At 44.9% G+C, this 20,405-nt stretch overlaps 1 long non-coding RNA gene across 1 annotated transcript; it reads right to left on the reverse strand.

Moving 5' to 3' along the window:
* Window positions 1-4,717: 4,717 nt before the first annotated feature.
* Window positions 4,718-19,290, reverse strand: LOC128839926 (uncharacterized). The gene is made up of 2 exons (XR_008445574.1): window positions 19,165-19,290; window positions 4,718-4,915 (listed from the first exon to the last, which is right to left on the reverse strand). It is a non-coding gene; the product is annotated as an uncharacterized LOC128839926 (long non-coding RNA).
* Window positions 19,291-20,405: the final 1,115 nt, after the last annotated feature.

Consider the following 20,405-nt stretch of genomic DNA (forward strand, 5'->3'; position numbering starts at 1 on the left):
TCAAGAGTTGTGTTTGTTCACTGGAAAGTGGAATGTTGGCTTAGAAAAACGCAGCTTTCATTGGGAGCTATTTGAAATCGGATAATCTCATTGGGATGAATACAGAAACTGTTCTCGTCTAAGCAGCCAAAATCTGGTGCTAGAGAGAGATGCTTTGATAGGACATATGCCTTATGTCTTTTGTACAGCGAAGCCTGATCCTGCACTTGTTGAAGTCGATGGCAAAGCTCCCATGCACTGCAATGATGCAGGCTCAGGCTGAAAGCTTGGGGAGATTGGGCAAGCAAGTCCACCAGAGAACTGAGATGGATAAATAAGCAACCATTATTAGCTCATGGATAACAAACCCCTTTGGAAATATGAAATGAATAACCCTAGTCATCTTTAATGCAGGCTCGTGGTACTTGTGGGGGTTGGGGTTCAGATGCTCTCAACATGGTGAGGTGAGGGTGAAATAGCCCTTGGAAAATGTCCTCCATTGTGTTTGTTCAATAGCAGGTAAGCAATACCCATGTTTTACTCTCCATCTGTCACTCCTTGCATTAGATCATCACTGTTGCTTTCTGTTGCATTCTTCTGACTCACTTTTCAAGACCCATAGTAGTAGACTATATTGGGCCCGGTTTTTCACTGCCTTGAATCTTGTGTAGTCATTTGCCTCTGGGGAACAGGGAGCATCTTCCCATTATGTGTGTGTACAGCACCTAGCACAATGGGGCCCAATCCCTGACTAGGATCGGCCACAACACAAATAATAATCAACGATCATTTACTCCTGTATAAAGTAGGTGCAAGGAGGGTGTCTGATTCTAGCAATCTGATTTGGTAGTACTGACCTCTTCACCCACTCTGTTTGCCCAAGTGTAAATAACGACACAAGATGTAGAGCAGTGGAGAATCGGCCCCAGTGCATAATGGGTCCAACTGTGTTCTCAGGTACATTGGTTGCAGCACTCATTAACGTGGAGTATCCGTGTCTCTGAGGGCAGAATTAGGCCCGATTCATTTAAAGTCAGTGTAGTTCCATTGAAGTCAATATGAGTCTTTCTGTTCACTTCAGCGGGGTTTGGATCAGACTGTTAGCGGTTATCAGACATGTCACCCCAAACAGTATCTAGTCACACTCTGCCTACCCCATGCTAGTAGCTGGCGGTGTGTCTTGGAGGTTCTGTTTGTTTGATATATGTCAATATACATGGAGTTGATCAGTAAGTGGTGGAGAGGAATAGATCAGACAGATCATTCAGTGCCCAAGGTGCAGGGTTGTAATTAAGTTTGGGGTGCAGGGGAAAGACAGCTGAAGTGTGTGAAAAGAACCCTTCTTAAAAATGAGCATTTTGCTAAATGGATTTTGTTCCTCTGATTCAATAATATTGCGCAGGCTTTCAGCCACCCTGGAGTAGTAGCTCATTGTTCACTCATTTTTTCCCTATTAATAAACATGCCCAAGCACTTTAAATGGAATAACATGCCATGTGAAAAAACAACACAACTTCATGTCCCTATGGGGGAAAAAATATATGTACAGGGAAAGAGTCATACCTGCACATTTTGTTTACTGAAATAGATTGTTGCTTTGTTTCTTAGGGCTTTACTTTGTGTTACAAGGGTAACTTTATTTCTCCTCTTGTTTTGCGTATGCAGTCAGTTTTTAGTGAATCTTTCCTTTTTCAGCTAGTTCATCCATGCAGTACATTTTTTAGTCAAAGCCAATACTGTTTTCAAAGGAGCTTTTACATCAATGGGGAAGATGCTGTCAGAATTGGAACCATTCAAATCCCATTATGAACTGCAAAATAAGGAACAATCTCATAGCGGGGGCAGAAAATGGCTTTGAGTTTAAAAAAATAGGAATATAGGAAGCGCAACATAAAACTATATGTGCTGGGTGTATGGAAAGAGAGTATCTTGAATCTTTATTCCCTTAAGTGAGCTTATCTTCTAATCTTGGAATGGCTTCTGAATGCCTACAATTACATCAGCAATTTGAGTGTATGTGAAAGTACCTTACTCCCCGCACCCCCATGTCGCCCAGCAATTGCATAGCCTGCAATGTCAGAAAATGTTATTTCAGTTGGAAAAATCTCCCTGTAACTTTAAGATTCCCCTCTAAGCTCGAATGAGTTATTACAGCAGGTTTTCACCTGGGCTGATAACAGGTCTCCAGGGGAGCATTCTCCTCTGAGCTCCTGGGTAGAGGTCATATTTTATACTAATATTAGATTATGGTAATAATGTCGCACTCGAGGGGGAGTTTTTCTCTCAAAGTGTGTTTCATTTTGAGGCGTTTGTGTGTGAATTGCAGTGGGCATCTCAGCTGCAATCTGTCCTGGACAGGGAGCATGTATTACTCCAGTGACTGCAACTCCTCTGAACCTAGTCCTCTGCTGACTGGAGGGGAACTAGTCCAATCCTATCTACTCTCCATATCCTTTGGAGAGGCTAGCATTGTCATTCACCTCGCCCAGTCCTTGTAATCAGGAAGCACAAGCACTGGCAATTGGGATGGCACCTCCCCAAAGGAAGGGAGGGCGCCCCTTGTGCCTTATTCCACAACCTTCTGCCTACCCACTCAGAAAAATGTCCAGGAAGTGTACTACTACATAGCACACCAGGGACAGTTCAGCTGGGAGTTTGAGCATAAACACCCCCCAGCTCTGTTGTGAGGAGCTAGCTATCTCCCCATTAGCTCTGTTAAAGGGAACGGCAAACAACTCTGAAAGGAGTCCAGTGTATTTTTATGCACTAGCTGCCCCACTTACTCTTCCTATGTGGGGCAATCAGCACATCCGTAATTGTAAATGAACCCAGCGGGATTTTTTTCATAAGAGGTGTGTTCATTATTTTATATTTGGAAGGTCATAAAAATAATACGTGGCAAAAACAAGCTAGTCATAGTCATATTATAGCAGCCCTCTGTGGGCCTTATCCAAGATCAGGGCCCCATTGGGCTCAACATTGCTCAGATACATAGTCTCTGTCTCAACGAGCTTACAATCTAAAAAGAAAAAGACCAGCAGGGGTGTAACAGGGTGAGGTGCCTCAGGAATAGGAAGTGACATTGTCGTTTTGTGTAGCTTTTCATGCGGGATTTGGAGTTTTATTTGGTGTTTATCTTTATGTTCCTAAGCCCAGGCGTCAAGGAGGGGTATTTTTTTGGCCCCCAAAAGTCTGCAGGGAGATAATTTGAGAAACCAAGAGGGGAAACTGAAGTGAGGAGCTGCTTGCAGGCCTGCCTGAGGCCACTAGGCGGGTGTAGGGAGGTGGCAACTTGTTCACAAGGGGAGAGAGAGGCCCAAAGGGATGGGATGGCAGGTCTAAGGCTGTATAACAGAGTCTCCTGAGTTCCAGTCCAGAGTCCTAGACTCTACTGCCTCTCAGCATACATCAGAAGAAGGAAGGTTCCCTTACTTCCTACCCACTGGCAAGATCCATGCTCCAGTAGGACGCCAGTGGTATTTGTGGTTTCTCAGGATCATCACAGCAGAGCAGAATTTGTGGCCAGCACAACTTCAGAACAGATGAAATGAAGGGAAAACAAATCAATGTGAAATGAGTGGTGCACAAAAAGAGCAACCTTCCCAGTCTCTTGGGCATAATTCTTTTTTTAGCTTGTTCATTAAAAAGCACCTGCAGCTCATATTTCAGTTATAATTCTCCATCTCTACTCCCATTTAAATGTGCAAACTAGAAAATTATCCAGAAATAGAAACTGAGAAACAAGTAAAAAGGCTTAACTCTGGAACCCCTGTACTTCCAAAGCCAGCAGGTCACAAGTGGAGGCGAGGTTCATATGTTAGTACAATGAGCAATGTTGGGGGGGAGGGGGATTCTTTGCATGTCTGTGTCTGCTTTCACGGGAGGGTCTCAAAGGACTTTAATTAGGCCTCACAACACCCTCACCAAGTAGGTATCATATTACGCGGGGTGGGGATAAAGGCTCTATCCTGCCTGGGGCTGAGAACCCTGGCCACCTCAAACAAAACATTGAAGTATATGCTTAACTTTAAGCTGGGGACATGGAAGTCAACAGAACCACTCATGTTCTTAAAGCTTAGCACTTGCTTAAGTGCTTTGCTTAATCAGGCCAGAGCGCTCAGCATCTTGCAGGATTGAGCTCAAAGTGAGGCGCAGAAGGATTAAAGCCAACAGTTTCAAACATGAAATTTACAATGAAGCACTTAATCCCCAGTCCTGCAAATAATTAATCACATGGGTAATTACTGAGTTCATACCAGGCATCACTTTCATTGACTTCTACTGGGCTTCTCAGATGCTTAAAGTTACTCAGGTTGGTGTGTGACTATTTGCAGGATTGGGGCCCCATGTTGTCAGACCGTGGGAGAAGGTTTGTCATTTTACTGAACCAAGGGGCCGTGCTCCCTGACAGCAGTGCCTCGGCTGCTGTCAATAACATACCCATACTGAAGCATGTCAATAAGTAGTCTGATTTTAAAGATGCTGAGCTCCTGCAACTCCCACTGGAAAACCTGTCCGGTGGTGGTGGTGGTGATGGTGATGATGATGATGATGATTTTTTTTTTTTTTTTGGCCAAAAGCAGAGATTGACACACATTCCTTTTCAAACAATGTTGCAAAATACCAGCTGATAACTGGACAGGAAAATCTGTAGCACCATGTCCTTCCAGGCTATTTTCTTCCCTACATTTGAAAGATAAAACTACAGCTCCTAACTCTAAACTGACAAAGACAAATCTGAGCTGTGATTGATTTTATTTTGAAGAACTCAGTGGAGGGACAATTTTGCCTCTGTTTCTTTCTCTTGATATGTTTTGATTTTTGTATTTCCTTCGAAAAAGCGAGGTTGTCCTTTTCTGCTGGCAAAGCCCCAAATCTTGATTTCTTTTTGTTTCCTGGATAGCTGATTTGATGGTCATGGTTCCAAAACTCATGGCTTTAAAAAAAAAAAAAAAAAAAAAAAAAGTGAAATGAACAGCGGACACCCAGGAGAGCCTCCTGCCATTACATGAAGCAGCTGTTAATGATGCCTTTGATAATGTGCCATGCTGAAGGGACTGCTACATGATTTCTTTTCTGTATCCAGACGGCAGTGTTTTTAGCCTGATTGTATTTGCCCTCAGGGGGGTTACAATAGCATGTTTTCAAACAGAGCCACCATGAAGCACCTTGTGTCACAAACAAGACTCATTAGCATAGCTCAGCAATTAAACCAAGCTCGGCCTGCCGGCCGGAGATAAAGAACTCCCAATTTATGGCCCAGTTGACTTTTGCTGGAGATGAATTGGCTGACAGCTTGGAGTGGTGACGTTTTGTCTCCTGAGTACAGCTGTACATGAGGGTGGTCTTTCAGAATGTGACTTTTCCCCGGACTAACCCAGAGTATTAACGCTAACTAATTCTAGGGAAAAGCCAAGGGCTACGGTTTTCTAAATGTGGGAACATCACAGGCCCCAAACAGCTGGGATGTGCTAGTGCTTTCCTCTCCTTGAAAACAACAGCCCTGCTGGAGTATGGCTACCCATCTGGCAGGCTCTTCTAATTCACATCATAAATGCAAATGATATTTATCTTGTTTATTTTTACTAGAATTTAATGAAGGTTAAAACGAACTGAATATACATACATGCGTATCTCTCTCCCAACAGCACATATGTATTATAACATTGTACTAATGATGTTATAGTTATAGTGGAGGACGTGCTTCCATTTAAGACTCTGCTTTCAGATGCTTGTGTCTTTATGAAAATTACTCTTTGGATGAAATTTTTATGCTTACTCTCAGCCCAGTGGCAAATGGGTTTGTTTGCTTATAAATCGGATTCTGATTCCTTTCATCTGATTTGAGATCTGAGCATGACAGATGCATGGATTTTTTTGGTTTGGGTTGGTTTTTTTGGCTGAAAGCTGACATGGTCAATTGATAATCCAAAAGCCATAACGCTCTGTAGTCACAAAAATAAACAGTAATGGGAAAGAAGTGGGGTAGTTCAGAATGTCACGTTCACTAAGATAATCTTCACACACAGTAGAAGATATGGACGTCCCCGTGACAGCGCAATGAAAAACTAAAATACAAAACAATGTGTGCACCTTAGTCGGTGGAAAAAATCATTCCAGCCAGGAATTTATAAAACAAAAAATTTAAAATCCTGAACAACACTCAGTTGACAGCTCCTTTTGCAGTATAAGTGATTGGCTAAATTGGCATGTCTGCTCTCCCTGTCTTGCTTCATCCAGGTATCAGAACTGGCTCTCCTGAAGGCCAGTGAGCCTCAGTAAAGGAAAAATACAGAGTGGATTTCTTCTGACTAGGATGCAAGCCTGTTACATCCAATAGCCTCAGGGCCCACACGAGAAATGGGATTAGAGATATGCCTAACTTTACTACAGTGAGTAGTGCAATTGAAGGCAAGGGAATTCCTTATAGTAGTAAATTAAGCATGTATATAAATTTGTGTAACACCAACAGTGCTGGGTGACAAATCAGGAGGAATAGGAATCAAACCTGGGACCTCTGGAGCTTAAAGCATAAGCCTCTGAACCTAGCATGTTAATCAACTCTGCCATAGGCTCATCAACATATACATGTGGCCCAGCCCCTACTAAACAGGGGACAGAGTGCCACAATGTATGTGTGTGTGTGGGTGTGACATCTGCAGGATCAGGGCCTATGTATGAGTGCCACTCCATCAAAAGTGCAGCTGTATCTGCAGTGATGAGGAAGGTGCCAACTCTGCAGTTGACTCTACTTGGGCAGATCCTTGCATTTGCATGGAGTCGCATTAATGTCAATGAGTTTCCATGTAGGCAGAGGGCTCTGTCCATGTGCCGTCCATTTCAGGATCCGGGTCTAAGTGATGCAGCATCATACAGCCTGGCTCGATGATAGGAGCTTTAAAAACACATTCCCGAAGCACCTTTGAGGAGGGTGAGCTCGATACGGGGAATCTGAACCCTTGACACTAGGGATTCTCTGGCTCTCACCAAATACCAATTTCAAGGGACGGATGATGGCCCAGATATAGAGAACTGTGTCATTATTCCCTGAAATCAATGGAATAATCTGTTGTTAAAATGACAGGAAATCTATTTTTATCTAAGTTACCAGGGAAGCAATTTCAGGTACAACTGTGGGTATTTAATGTGTATAAAGTATTTTACCATAAATACTATATGGTATAAAATTAAATATCTCTGACCTTTATAGGTCCTCTTCTGGTTTACTCACAGCCTCCATCCCCCTGCTACCCTTTTCCCCATCAGTCTTAAAATTAGGACTTCAGGGCAGCCACAGACTTCAGTAGGGTACCAACTTCTAACTTTCCTTTGCAATTAAAAAGCATTGAATTTTATTGTGCTGGCATTACGACCTGGTATCATACAGAGCATCTGGACTTAGGCAACAAGGCAATGAGTTAAGGAGAGAACTTTGTCCTTCAAGTGTCTTGCTTTTTGTGCATATAACCCACACTGTTTGCAATATATTATATATAAGGCCCTGATCCTGCAAGCACCACATATGCTTAAAGAAGGGTTTGCAGGATTGGGGCTTAAGTGTGACTGTATATATAACATACATACATGTGTGTACATTATGTAAATTCTAGAACAGAACTGATACTGATGCATAGATTTTAAAACCAGAAGGGACCGTTAGGATCGCCTGTATATCACAGGTCACAGAACTTCACCCTGATTACTGTGGTTTCATATATCTAAGTACAACTGCTCGTGCAAGAGTATTTCCTAGCGCTGTGTCAGACTTCTGTAACGGGGATGGGATGTACTATCCATCTCGGACTCCGGGGCTCCTGGCCACTGGGGCAATGAAGACTCAAAAATCCTTCTCGTGCTTGTTGGTAAGAGTTCAGAGTCTGGCAGGAAAGCATTAGGGTCTGGTAGATCGAGGTAGCTGGAGCTCATTAGGTGACTAGGCACAGCTGGTATACAATATGTATACCTCATGCAGGAGGTGAAAGCTATGGAGTGTCTTGACTGTAGAAGAATCTTGACTGTGGATCAGGAGTGACAGAGTTATAGAGTTTAAAGCCAGAAGGGGCCACCAGATTGTCTAGTCCAGGGGGGTCTCAAACTTAATTGCACTGTGACCCCCTTCTGACAACAAAAATTACTACATGACCCGAGGAGCAGGAGGGGGGGCACCAAAGCCTGAACTTGCCTGAGCACCACCATTCTTGGGGGAGCCCAAGCCCCACTGCCTCAGGCTAGGGGGGTCCAAAGCTGAGCCCAAGGGCTTCAGTCGCAGGTGGCAGGGCCTGTAACCCGAGCCCCGCCACGCAGGGCTGAAGCCCTCAGGTTCTGGCTTCAGCTTCGGGCCCCAGCAAGTCTAATGCCAACCCTGGTGCCCCCATTAAAATGGGGGTCATGACCCTCAGTTTGAGAACTGCTGATCTAGTCTGACCTCCTGTATATCACAGGCCACCAATACCATCCAGGAACTGAAAGTAGACCAAAATATTACAGCCCACAAGAGACTAGACTGTCATGTGCCACAGGCAGAGAATAGGAGGAACCAAGGTGCATGAGTGCCTGTGGGCTCTGCAATAGCAGGGAAATGAGTGATACATACCCAGGTAATCTTGGCCATAGACCTGCACCCACACGCTGCAGAGGAAGGTGAAAACCCCCAAAGCCACTGCTAATCTGACCTGGAGGGAAATTTCTTCCCAACCCCCAGGGTGATCAGTTGGCCCTGAGCATATGAGCAATAACCAGACAGCCAAAACCCTGAGAGAGAGACTGTTTGGTCCCACCTCAGAGCCCTGGCTCTCCCTGACCAATGCCCCATCTCCCACTGCAGCCATGCCTGATGGCTTCAGAGCAAGGTCTCTAGTTTATGATTGTTTATTCCTTGGCAGAGGAGGCCTTCTGTTATGAGAGTGCTGTCTATGTGTAAATAGTTACGGTGTTGGTAGATGGTGCTCAAGAATATGTAGCCTTGTTCCTAGATTGTGTAGGAGCAGTAAAATGTGGCATTGTGCATGTCAAGTTGTTTCCTTTGGGTAGATCTTCATATCAGCTCCTAATAGCTTCCTTTGGAAAGGTGTGTGTTTCCTCCGGAGAAAAGAGGAGGGTTAGTGTGTGCCAGCTTTGAGGCAGTAATTCAACTCAAAGCCAGGTGAAACTTGCCTGGCTTAGAGTTTTGTTATGAAACAAAGCTTGCTGCAAACTTTACTGGGTATTGTGAGCCTGGGCTAAGCAAAGAGCCACCTAAGGTGACATATGGCCTGAGGAAAGAAACTCTGATTGGTTTTGAACACTGCCACTCTGAAATTGAATAAAGGGTTGCACTAAGTCCATCATGTCTTGAAGCTCTTCTGACGGTCCCGTTCCTTAGCTAGCAAATGGTTTTAATTCTCCTAAAGGCAACATAAATGCTAGTTAATTTGAGGCTGACCTACTGTGGAATGTTACTGGTTCCACAGTAGTAGTGAATTGTTACTTGCCTGCATATAAATAGGGAAATGCACTTGTGTAAGCTATTTACATTAATAGGAGGAAAATCCCTGAAATTAATGTTCTTCTGTTTAAGAGCAAGTAGATAATTATTCAAACTACTCCGGACAAAGGTTGACTCTTTCAGTCTCTTCCCCAGATTCATGCTCAGTTTCCTCTTTCCTGATCTCACTTCCACCTTTCAGTTGTTTGAAGTGAGGTCCTTCACACAGCTTGGTGGCATTTCTCTGTTTGGGTGTAATGTGATAACATTTGAACATCAGATCTGATCAATTCCAACATTTCAGGGACTGTTCTAGACACCAAGGAACACAATCCTATTGACTTGGATGAAAATCAGAATGTCAGGAGCAGGAAATGGGGACATATAGAATCGCTGGCATCTGGTTAGCAGACTCAGCAGCTTCAGTCTGGTCTCTAATTGTCTGTAGATCAAAGAACCAGTTGATGGCAGCCATGAATGCCTTCCAACCTAACAACATCCCCATCTCAGTTCTGCCTATTGTCCCAAAATAGTTTAAAATGTTGGCACCCTGAATGACTTCTCCCAGGCAGAAAGAAGAGACATAATAATGTGTGTGTGTGGGGGGGAGGGGGTTGTGAGTGGGAAAACAGAGTCCCTGGTATCAAGGGGAATGGGAGCCACCCAGAGCCTCTGCCACAAACAGGTGGTATGTGGGGTTTCAGGGAGTTCCTACAGTGTATGTGTGGGAGACATAGCTAGGTCAATCTAAATTTTAAGCATAGACCAGGGCTCACCCTCTGGCTTTAACATGAATGTGAGTTGAGTGTTTCTACTAGCACAGATAGTGCCTCAAGTTCTGCCAATTAAGCATGTGAAACAGTTAAATAGAAAAAAGCTTAGTATTATTTTTAAGATACTTACCTGAAGATCATTATGTAGATATGGTCCTGTTCTTACTTACACTGTTGTATATCCGGTGTAATTCCACTGAAGTAAACAGTTAGATTAGTGTAAAAGAGATCAGTATTGGGCCTTATAATCTATGCCATCACCATCTGTGAAAGGCTTGTACAGACTGATCAAGGAAGAAGAATACTTTGTGCTAATAGTTATAATTATGCTGAAGTACAAGGGTCAGTAGCAGTATTTGCAAATTGCCTAGCAGTTTGTTTTTCCCAGGAACAGAGAAAGCTTGTTGCAATGTAGACAGGCAAAAAGAATGGGAGAAAAAAACCTCTCCTTTTCCCTAGTTACATTACTGAAAGCCTGAACCTTTCCTACAATGCCTGATTATAAGAGTTGCCAAAAGCGAAGCATGTAGTCAGATTCACTTGCTTGTGACTTACAGCTGGAGGTGTGCACTGAAGCTGTGGAATTTCTGCGGAGCCATGACATTCAAGGGAAGGTGTACATACTCTGTTTATAACCATGCTAGCCGAATACAGAAAAGACAGACCGTTATGAAGGAGCTCTCAAACAGAGAGGCAAAGTGGAGAGAAGATCGTTACTGATGTGCCCACAAAATGCACAAGAACGATCAGTTCAGGAATATAACTATGTTACTGTGTTTTGCTCTCAGCAAGAACTCACTGATGAGGGACTGCTTCTTGAGAGGCGTCTTTAGGTTGTGCCAATAAATAACCCAAGCTTCAATCAAAAGCCCTTGATTCAGGCTTGACTCGGCATGTACATGAACTGTTTTCTCAGATCAGCTTCAGCTGGTATTTGGGGTTGTGCATGCTTGGCATTCTTAGTTACTGCTTTAGTGATCAGTGAAATTGCTGTCTATAATCCTGCTTTGTAACTTTCACAGGAAGTTCTTATTAGGAGAGCATTTCTGGCATGCACTGCCTGATATAGGACCTCTCTGCATGATCAGTGGGGGATCAGGTGAATGAACATTGCTCACAAAACCACGTTATATGCAGAAAATTCAATTATGTGAATTGTGCTAGCAACCAAAGGTTCTGACCATTGGGGGTGTGTGTGTGTGTGTGTATAAAGTATGGCCCCCATTACAACAGTAACTGAGTGCCTCTATCTTTAATGTATAAATTCTCGAATACCCCTGTGGGGCAGGGAAGTGCGATTATCCCTGTTTTACAGAGGGGATCCTGAGGGACAGCAGGGGGTGTAACCATAACTGAAAGTCAAATATTCATCTGACAATCTGAGCCTAAGAACTTTTCTCTCTCTGTTTTACTTTACTTGTCCAAGGACCTATGAGACGTTTGTGGCAAACAGGGATGTGAACTGAAGCCTCCTAAATCCTACACTTGTGCTTTAACCACTGACCATCCTTCCTTGGTCCTTTAGTGCTAGACAACCACTGAGGAAGGCAATCCCTGCCCCAAAGAGCTTGCAGTTCAAATAAACAGAACTGACAAAGGGTAATGAGGCAAACCTCATCCCTTATTTGTATTTAGAGTAGTGATCAGGGTGATGGCGAGAACCATACCCAGTGATATCTTATCTATTCCAGATTTCAGTGTCGAGATGTACATGCTGCATTGTAACAACATCGATTCCCGGGTAGCCTTGCCTGACTCTGGCTTGAGTTGCCCCTGACTCAACAAGGGTTATCTGCTTTCATTCTACAGAGACAAATGCTACAAGAGTTAACCAAGAGCAAGATAACCAAGACCCATACAAGCAAAAGGGGCACCACAGAATCCACAGACTAATTTTTTCTTCATCCCCCTCCTCTTCCCCTCCCCCCCCCCCCCCCCACTGAAGCATTATGACTTCCATGGATGGGGGAAAAAAACGTCAGCAAAGCCAGAAGGAAAAAAAAAAAGCTACCAGGCTTGATAATGAGGTAACCACGGCAGAGCTAAAGTTAACCCGTGAGAGAAGAATTCTTAGACTCAGACACAGCAGGGGGCAGGGTGAGAGGCTTTCTAAAGGTTTTGCTTTGTACCCTCCTCCCACCTCCCCTAAATATTGAATAGCTGCATTTTCCAATGAATATTTGACTTTCAGTTGTGGCTACATCCCTCGCAATAATTTTGCTCAAGTGGCAGGTTGCCAGTGCATTTTTCGGCGTTGAAGGTGACTGCTACCAGCCGAAGAGAAAGTACCTGTATAATAATCCTCTGCGCTTTGAGTCTGTGCCTTTGATTCAAGGTCTCAAAGTACCCTGCAAGGACTTTGATGTATAACCTGGCTTTGCACCTCTTTAAAATGGATTCCCACCTAGACAATGAAAGGAACTTTCAGCAGGGCCTAAGGCAGCCCATGTGACCCATATTTCTTACTCCACTGGGAACTATGCTATGTGCTCAGCTTCTCTGTGAGAGGCAGGGAGTGGAAAGAATCCTATTGCTGCAGCCGTAGAGTCCATGTGGAGCTGTTCTGTCAGCAGGGCTCTCCGGCAAAATCCGGTTTGTTTTTCTCAGTATATTTGGAAGAGGGGGCGGAGTCTGCTTGTTTCAACTCTGGCTTGGGCAATTTGTGTACATGGCTACTGAGGGGCGTCTCCAGAGCACGGCTTCTGGAATGCCTCTCCTTCCCCCAGCTGCAAAATGCGGTCTAGTTTACGGGGGGTGGTGTGGGGAGCTCAGTTCCATTGTGTTGAGACTATGTAGTGCATTTTAGATGATGACAAGCCTGCAGATGGAGAGGAGAAAGAAAAGATTTTAGTACAGCATCTTTATGCAGACCTCTTTCTCTGCTCCATTTTACTCCCCTTTTCTCCTCCTCACCAGCTGTGATGATTGTCATCCCTTTGTTTGGAATAGGAGGGGGGAGAACGACAACTGTTTAGTCTGTGTCTCAAAAAGAGATGATCTTCGATCCCACTTATGGGTTTTTCTTTCAGGCCTTTGCTAGGGCAGTCAAAGCTGATGCTGGCACAACTGCTATCAATGTGAAATCCAGTGACAGTGATTTAAACACAAAAGACATGGATTTCTCTCCTTATCTGCAAGGTAGGACACTTACTGTAGTATAGTTCTCAGTTAGATGAACTTGGCCGGTAGGAGGAAGGATGATCATGTGGTGAAGGGACTGGACTGAGACACATGATAATCTTGGGCAAATCACTTAATCTAGCTATAACAACTAGGAGTCCTTGTGGCACCTTAGAGACTAACAAATTTATTTGGGCATAAGCTTTCATGGGCTAAAACCCACTTCATCGGATGCATGGAGTGGAAAATTCAGTAGAGAGGTTTAAATACACAGCATATGAAAAGATGGGAGTTGCCTTACCAAGTGGGGGGTCAGTGCTAACGAGCTAATTCAATTAAGGTGGAAGTGGGCTATTCTCAACAGTTGACAAGAAGGGAGGGGAAAAAAATCACTTTTGTAGTGCTAATGAGTTCAATGTAATCTAGGTGGCCCATTTCAAACAGTTGGGAAGAAGGTATGAGTAACAGCAGGGGGAAAACTAACTTTTGAGAATAGCCCACTTCCACCTTAATTTAATTGGCTTGTTAGCACTGACCCCCCCACTTGGTAAGGCAACTCCCATCATATGCTGTGTATTTATATCTCTCTACTTTATTTTCCACTCCATGCATCCGATGAAGTGGGTTTTAGCCCATGAAAGCTTATGCCCAACTAAATTTGTTAGTCTCTAAGGTGCCACAAGGACTCCTCATTGTTTTTGCTGGTATAGACTAACACGGCTACCCCTCTGAAACCTTAATCTAGCTATGTGTCAGTTTCCCATTTGTTAATGGGGCTATACTTCCTTTGTCAGTCTTATTTAGACTGCAAGCTCTTGGGGCAAGGATTCTCACTATGTGTCTAGCACAGTGAGGTCCTGGCCTCGGTGGAGGCCTCCTGGTGCTATTGTAATATAAATAACTGAAATATTATGTAAATGTATAATATAAATTTTGGGGTTGGATCTCATCCCTCACTCCCAAATCTCCACTTACCCTTTCGATAAATATTTTTACACCTCAAACACTCAACCAAACACACTTAACAATCAGGTAGAATATTGTAGAAAATGCAGTAATTTCAAACATTACAGTAAAATGCTCTAACATACTTAATTTTCACTAGAAACAAATTGGTGAAGGAATTTAAGTATTTGAGAGAATAATTGAAAAGATCATCAGATGCCAAATGAAGGGAGAAACTTCCTATCTTCTGCTGGCAGTGTTTAAATATGGCACAGTCTTGTAAATTGCATTCTTAAAAGTTCCTGTCTGTGAAACAATGGTGGAATGCTCTGCACTAAAAAACAGGCCATAGTCTGGTTTGAAGGCACCAGAAGTTGAGGAGGCATACATGCACTGGAATAGGGGCCGGGCTGGTTACGGGTGGATAGTGAAGGAAATGTCTGGTTCAATGTGCTTGTGGCAGGGGGTACAAGAGACAACAGACTCCGTATTAGAACGAGTTCTCCTGATCATGCTGGCAAAAAAAAGGAGAGGTACCACTTCCTCCCTTTCTTGGCTGAACTATAATGAGCAAAGATACCTTGTGTACTCTATCTCTGCCAGCCAGAACAGAATCAAAGGCACCCTATCTGCTGGCTTATTGCCTGAATAAGTTCTGCACTTGCATTAATATGTTTCCATTAGAGTTATGTGGAGGCTGGGAACGTTGTTTTGTGAAGAATGGTCTCAAGTTGCAGTGGGGGAGGTTTAGGTTGGATATTAGGAAAAACTTTCACTAGGAGGGTGGTGAAGCACTGGAATGGGTTATCTAGGGAGGTGGTGGGATCTCCATCCTTAGAGGTTTTTAAGGCCCAGCTTGACAAAGCCCTGGCTGAGATGATTTAATTAGGATTGACCCTGCTTTGAGCAGGGGGTTGGACTAGATCAGTGGTTTTCAAAATTTGAGTCATGACCCAGTACTTGGTCACGGAATGCAAGGCACTGGGGTCACCTTGCTCGGCACCCAGGGACCCTGGCTGATGGCCAGTAAAAACTAGCAGTAAAACTAGAGTTCCTACCCAGAAGCATCCAGCAGCAGGTCTGGCACATAGGCAGGGGGACCACAGAGCTCCATGTGCTGCCCCCGCCCCGAGCACTGGCTCCACACTCTGCCAATGGGAGCTGGAGGTGGTGGTGCGTGTGGGCGAGAGTCATGTGGAGCCACTTGCGCACCTCTGCCTAGGATCCAGATCTGCTAGCCGCTTCCAGGGCACAGCGTGGTCCACAGTGCCAGGCCAGACAGGAAGCCTGCCTCTGCACCCCAGCTGGGCCACTGACCAGGAGCCGCCGGAGGTAAGCCCATGCCCCAACCCTGTCTCCCAATCCCCTGACCCAGCCCTGAGCCCCCCCCAAACCCAGAGCCCCTTTCTGCACCCCAACCCTCTCATCCCTGGCTCCATCCCAGAGCCTGCACCTCCAGCCCAGAGCCCTGACCCCCTCCTGCATTTAGGGTGAGAAATTACTTCTTGAAACCAGTCTCTTTAGGAACTTATACTTAGTATGCGTGTTTTGTTTTATTTGCTCAGTAATCTGCTTTGTTCTGCTTGCTATCCCTTATAATCACTTAAAACCTGTCTTTTGTAGTTCATAAACTTATTTCTTGTTTATAACATAACCCTGTTTGTGCAATCCATATCCCGGGGGAAGAGAAGGGGGGGGCAGAAGCTGTGCATATATCTCTTCACATTGAGAACTTTCTATACAGCGCAAGACAATATACCTTTGGGTGGGCACCTGAGTGATGGGGCAAGTCCCTTAAGCTGAGTCTTCCCAGAGCTGATCTCAGTGTCTGTGTCATTCTGCAGCTGGGCTGTGGCCCTGCCTGTGTGTGTACACTAGAGGAGGTTTAATAGCCTGGCTCAGCAAGACAGGGAAAAGGGGGCCCAGGCTGGTGGAACAGGCAGGCTCAGTGGTATCCCAGTACATCAGGTGGCACCTTAAAGGGGGGCAACCCATCACAGTGAGCATATCCCTTTTCAAACTTAATACTGAGTAAATAAACTGCAGGTGTTCAAAATATTTCAGAACTACACTGCAAACAACAAGAACTTTAGACTGCCTGAACGTTGATAACATGAAATTAAATGTCATATTCCATTAGCATGAATGAGGCCAAACACCAGCATATTGATCTGCAACTTGCAAACTATTGGCAGCATGCTATAGAATGCTAGAGGGGCACAACCACCATATCTGGATGTCTGACTTCTTATATAAATTGCCATAAAGTCTAGAGGTGGGATTTTCCAATGTGGCTGACCTTCAGTAAGACTTTTATGCATGAGTCCCTTTATAGTGAGTTTCTCAAAAATGCTTAGATTAAGGGCTTCCATGTTCTGTGCTTTACTTGTATTGAATCTCGGTGCATCAGTGTGGCCATTTAATACGAGTAAAAATAACTTAACCTTAAGCAAATGATCTCCTTTTACTGAGACCATCTCATCTAAGATAAAAGTATTTATTCCATAAATGAAAGTCATGTTGCCCTAATGACTGGTGTTTCAGTTTATTAACCACTGCATCTCCTTTATTAGTACATTCTGGTGCTAATATAGGGAAAGCTCTAATTATTACACCCTGTCTAAAGTTCTTAACTTCCAGGTGCTCATGAAATTGCTGTCTTTGTACAGGACCCCATTACTAACTTTCGCTTTATTGGTTTTTTGGTTCCACTTTCAAATGTTTTACTGACTTAAGCCAATACAGAAAATCAGCTGAGTTATATTTCACCTCCTCTACTTCCCTTAACTCTGAGATAAATTTACAGTTGCCTTATATTCGATTTGGGTGCAGATTATTGATTTAGACATAGGGATCCAATAAGGCCCATTATATAGGAAGAAGTGCAGCTGGAGAGGGAGATACAGCTGTTCAATCTACTTACTGCGTGTTTATCTACCAATAATGGTGAGAGTGGGGAGGAAAAGGACAAAAGCTAGACAGCAACAAACACATCCTCAGAGCAAGTGGGAGGGAAAGACCAATAGAAACACATAGTAACTGTACAGCCCTTTAGCCCTAAGCATATTACCATGACCAGGTGAATATGGAGTATTGCATAAGAACACAGACTGGAATTCTCAAAAGGGCCCAAGAGACTTAGGTACCTTCATTCCATTGACATTCAATAGAAGTTTAATTGCCTTAAGCTCCTCTGAAAATCACAGCCATAGTTATTCTAGATATGTAAGGAACTTTATACAATAACCTTATCTGTGTTTCTCAAGCTTTCAAGTGAGAGAGTATTTCAGCTCCTCAGCTTATTACAGGGGTGGCCAAACTAACTGGCCCTCGGAGCTGCCATACGACAAGCTTCAGAAGTTCAGGAGAGGGGGCGGGCCTGCCGGGGTTTGGGGCTTCCTATCCTCACTGGGCAGACGCCAGAGCAATGCGTAGGCCCAGCTCGGTCACATGATGCTGCTGGGCCCCCTCCCTGCATGGCAGCTGCTGGAGCGGGCAAGTTGGGAGCTGTGGTTGTGGGGAGAGGCAGCAGCAAACAGCTGGGAGATGCCAGGAGAGCCGCTGCTTTTACTGTTGCCCCTCCCTGCAGTTCCCAGATGTTTGCTGCTGCCTCTCCACAGGGAGCTAACACCTGGAAGCTGCAGGGAGGAGCTGCTGCAGGTAAAGGGGGGCATGAGTCAAGCTGTTGGGGGGGGGACCTTTAAATTGTGCCCTCCCCACTCTCAGCTGGCACCAGTCATCTCTGGCAGAAGACCCTAGCCCCACCACCAGGCAGAAGACCTGAGTCTTCCCCCCCCCCCCCCGTCTGGTAGGCAGAGAACGGGGGAGCCACGGGGGTCTCTGCAAGCTGCACTTTCACTATAAAAGAACTGCATACAGCTCACGAGCCGCAGTTTTGCCACCCCTGGCTTATTATATACTTGGCCTTCCATCCACTGTCTCAAATCCCATTACAAATACTAAAGAGCGGAGTCACAAAACCTACCTTCCAGGGTTAACATGTTACTCCGCTTTCACAGACAGAGAGGGCAGGTGACTTGTCCACTGTCACACAAGCAATCTGTGGCAGAGCCAGGAAAAGTGCCCCGCTTTCCCAGTTCTTTGCTTTAGTGACAAGCCTTCTCTTTCCCTTAAAATAAATCAGCCACCTAAATTGCTACATCCACATTACTAGAGCTCAGAAATGGTACCCCAGCTTCAGTGAGTCAAAAATCTTTCCTCCAAAAAAAAATGTATTTTTTTAAATGGCTTTACATCAAAATGGACATTTGTTTTTCTGGCAACTAATCCCTGAATCTCTTTGTTTTAAAGCAAAACACTTTTGGTTTACAGTTGCTGAAAACAACCATGTTTAGCTTTTGTTTTTTAATAAAAACTCAAAATTATGGCTATAGGCTGCATGGCCATCTCTCACTGTCTGTCTTTGAGGGAGGCCACACCTCCTCGCTGAGGTGAGCTCAAAGGGGGTGGGGGGCAGATTAGCTACACCTAGTGTCTGGTCCTTTGGCTGGGCAGAACAGTACAGCAGTCTGAGTCCCAGGCCCTCAGCCAGAGTGGGGCAGCAAGCAGGGCAGAGCGGCTAAGCAGTCTAGGAGACCCAGGTAAGGGTGAGCACCAAGCACAGTCTATGGGGCTCAGGCCAGGGTACCCAAGGAGCACAGGTCTCCTGGCCTAAGGAAGGGGAGTACTTCCACCCCAGGGGTGAGGTAGGAGGGGGGACACAGGCCCAAACATCCCAGCCCAGAGCCCTACAATGGCAGAGTGGTCCACCACTGGGTCAGCAGGTATCTGCCCACAACACACTGACCTTGTATCAAACCAGCTCCCAACCAAACTGTTGCCTGGTTTCCCTGGTCTGCTTCCTACTCTCCCACTTGGGTCTACCTGCATCTGTCATCTCAGGGAGATCTGGCCAGTCCTCAGGCAGCAGCCTGGCAACTCCTCAGCATCTTGGTCAGCCAGTGGTCCGGGGAATTTTGGCCAGTCCTCACGAGGCAGCTCCTCTGCAGGCTCCAGGCAGGATGCATCCATCTCCTGTGGTGGCTCCAGTCCAAGTGAGCTGCAGGGCCTGCTTTTTGTACCTCTCCTTCCTGTCCCACTCCTCCGCTTCCAGCAGGGCAGATGTGGCTTGGTTTGGCCACCAGGGGGCGTGTTGTGGTCTGTCCCTGTCACTCTCTGAGGGAGGCCACACCTCCTCACTACAATGACGAACAAAACCTTTTTTAATCTCAAAATGTTATGGCAGGGGGTGGGTGGGAGGAGCAGGAATCACTTCCCAAGCAGTTCTAGCAATCTAGCCTTTGGATGAAAAGCATATGAACATCTCTCGAGTCTGTCATATGCATAAATGTAATAATGCTCCATGAAACAATGTTGTTTTTCAGCAGAATTCAGATTCCAACAATTCAGAACATAACAGTAATTCCAAAGAAAACAGAAAATGGAACTAATTGGCCAGACAATAGGAAGAGCCACAAACATTACCAGGGATACCACATGCTGTACAAAGCTTCAGCCAAAACCTGTTTTTCAATCCTCATCAGAGGAATGTGAATCTTATTCAGCTGGCGAGAAGCCAAAATCCATCCTAGTAAGGTTTTTTTTTTTTTTTTTTTCCTTTTACATAATCCTGAATTTAGGCTAATATATAAACCAGCTGCAGTGGGGTGCTTTTTGCAGGATGGCTCCTCGCTGAACTGTGGACTGCACAGCAATGCACAGTTTGGATCAGATCAGTAAATTGTTCTCATCAACCACTGGGTTTCATGTCTGCTTCTAAGCATCTGTGTGCCTTTTCCTATGGCTGCAGAAATGAGGCCCCAGCATCGTTTTAAGAGACATTCTAGAGGAAGGGGCAAACCTCTTTCCCCTCTGGCTCTCACTTTTTGTCTCGGATGTTATGGCTTGTCTTCATTTATGATTTTGAATAGGGATCCTCCACCACTCATTCCCCCAAAAGCTGGTTTGGTGCAATCTGCCCCTTGCACCATCTTTGAAATAAGCCTTTGGGAGCAATGCAGACTGTCTGTGGCTTGTTAGTTAGAGTTATCACCCTACTTAAATATGTGAAAGGATGGCTTAGAGGCCTTGGGTTCACTGGATCAGGAACCATAGGTTCAAATCCT

Source organism: Malaclemys terrapin, chromosome 7 (genome assembly GCF_027887155.1).
Source record: "Malaclemys terrapin pileata isolate rMalTer1 chromosome 7, rMalTer1.hap1, whole genome shotgun sequence".
Taxonomy (NCBI): Eukaryota; Metazoa; Chordata; order Testudines; family Emydidae; genus Malaclemys; species Malaclemys terrapin.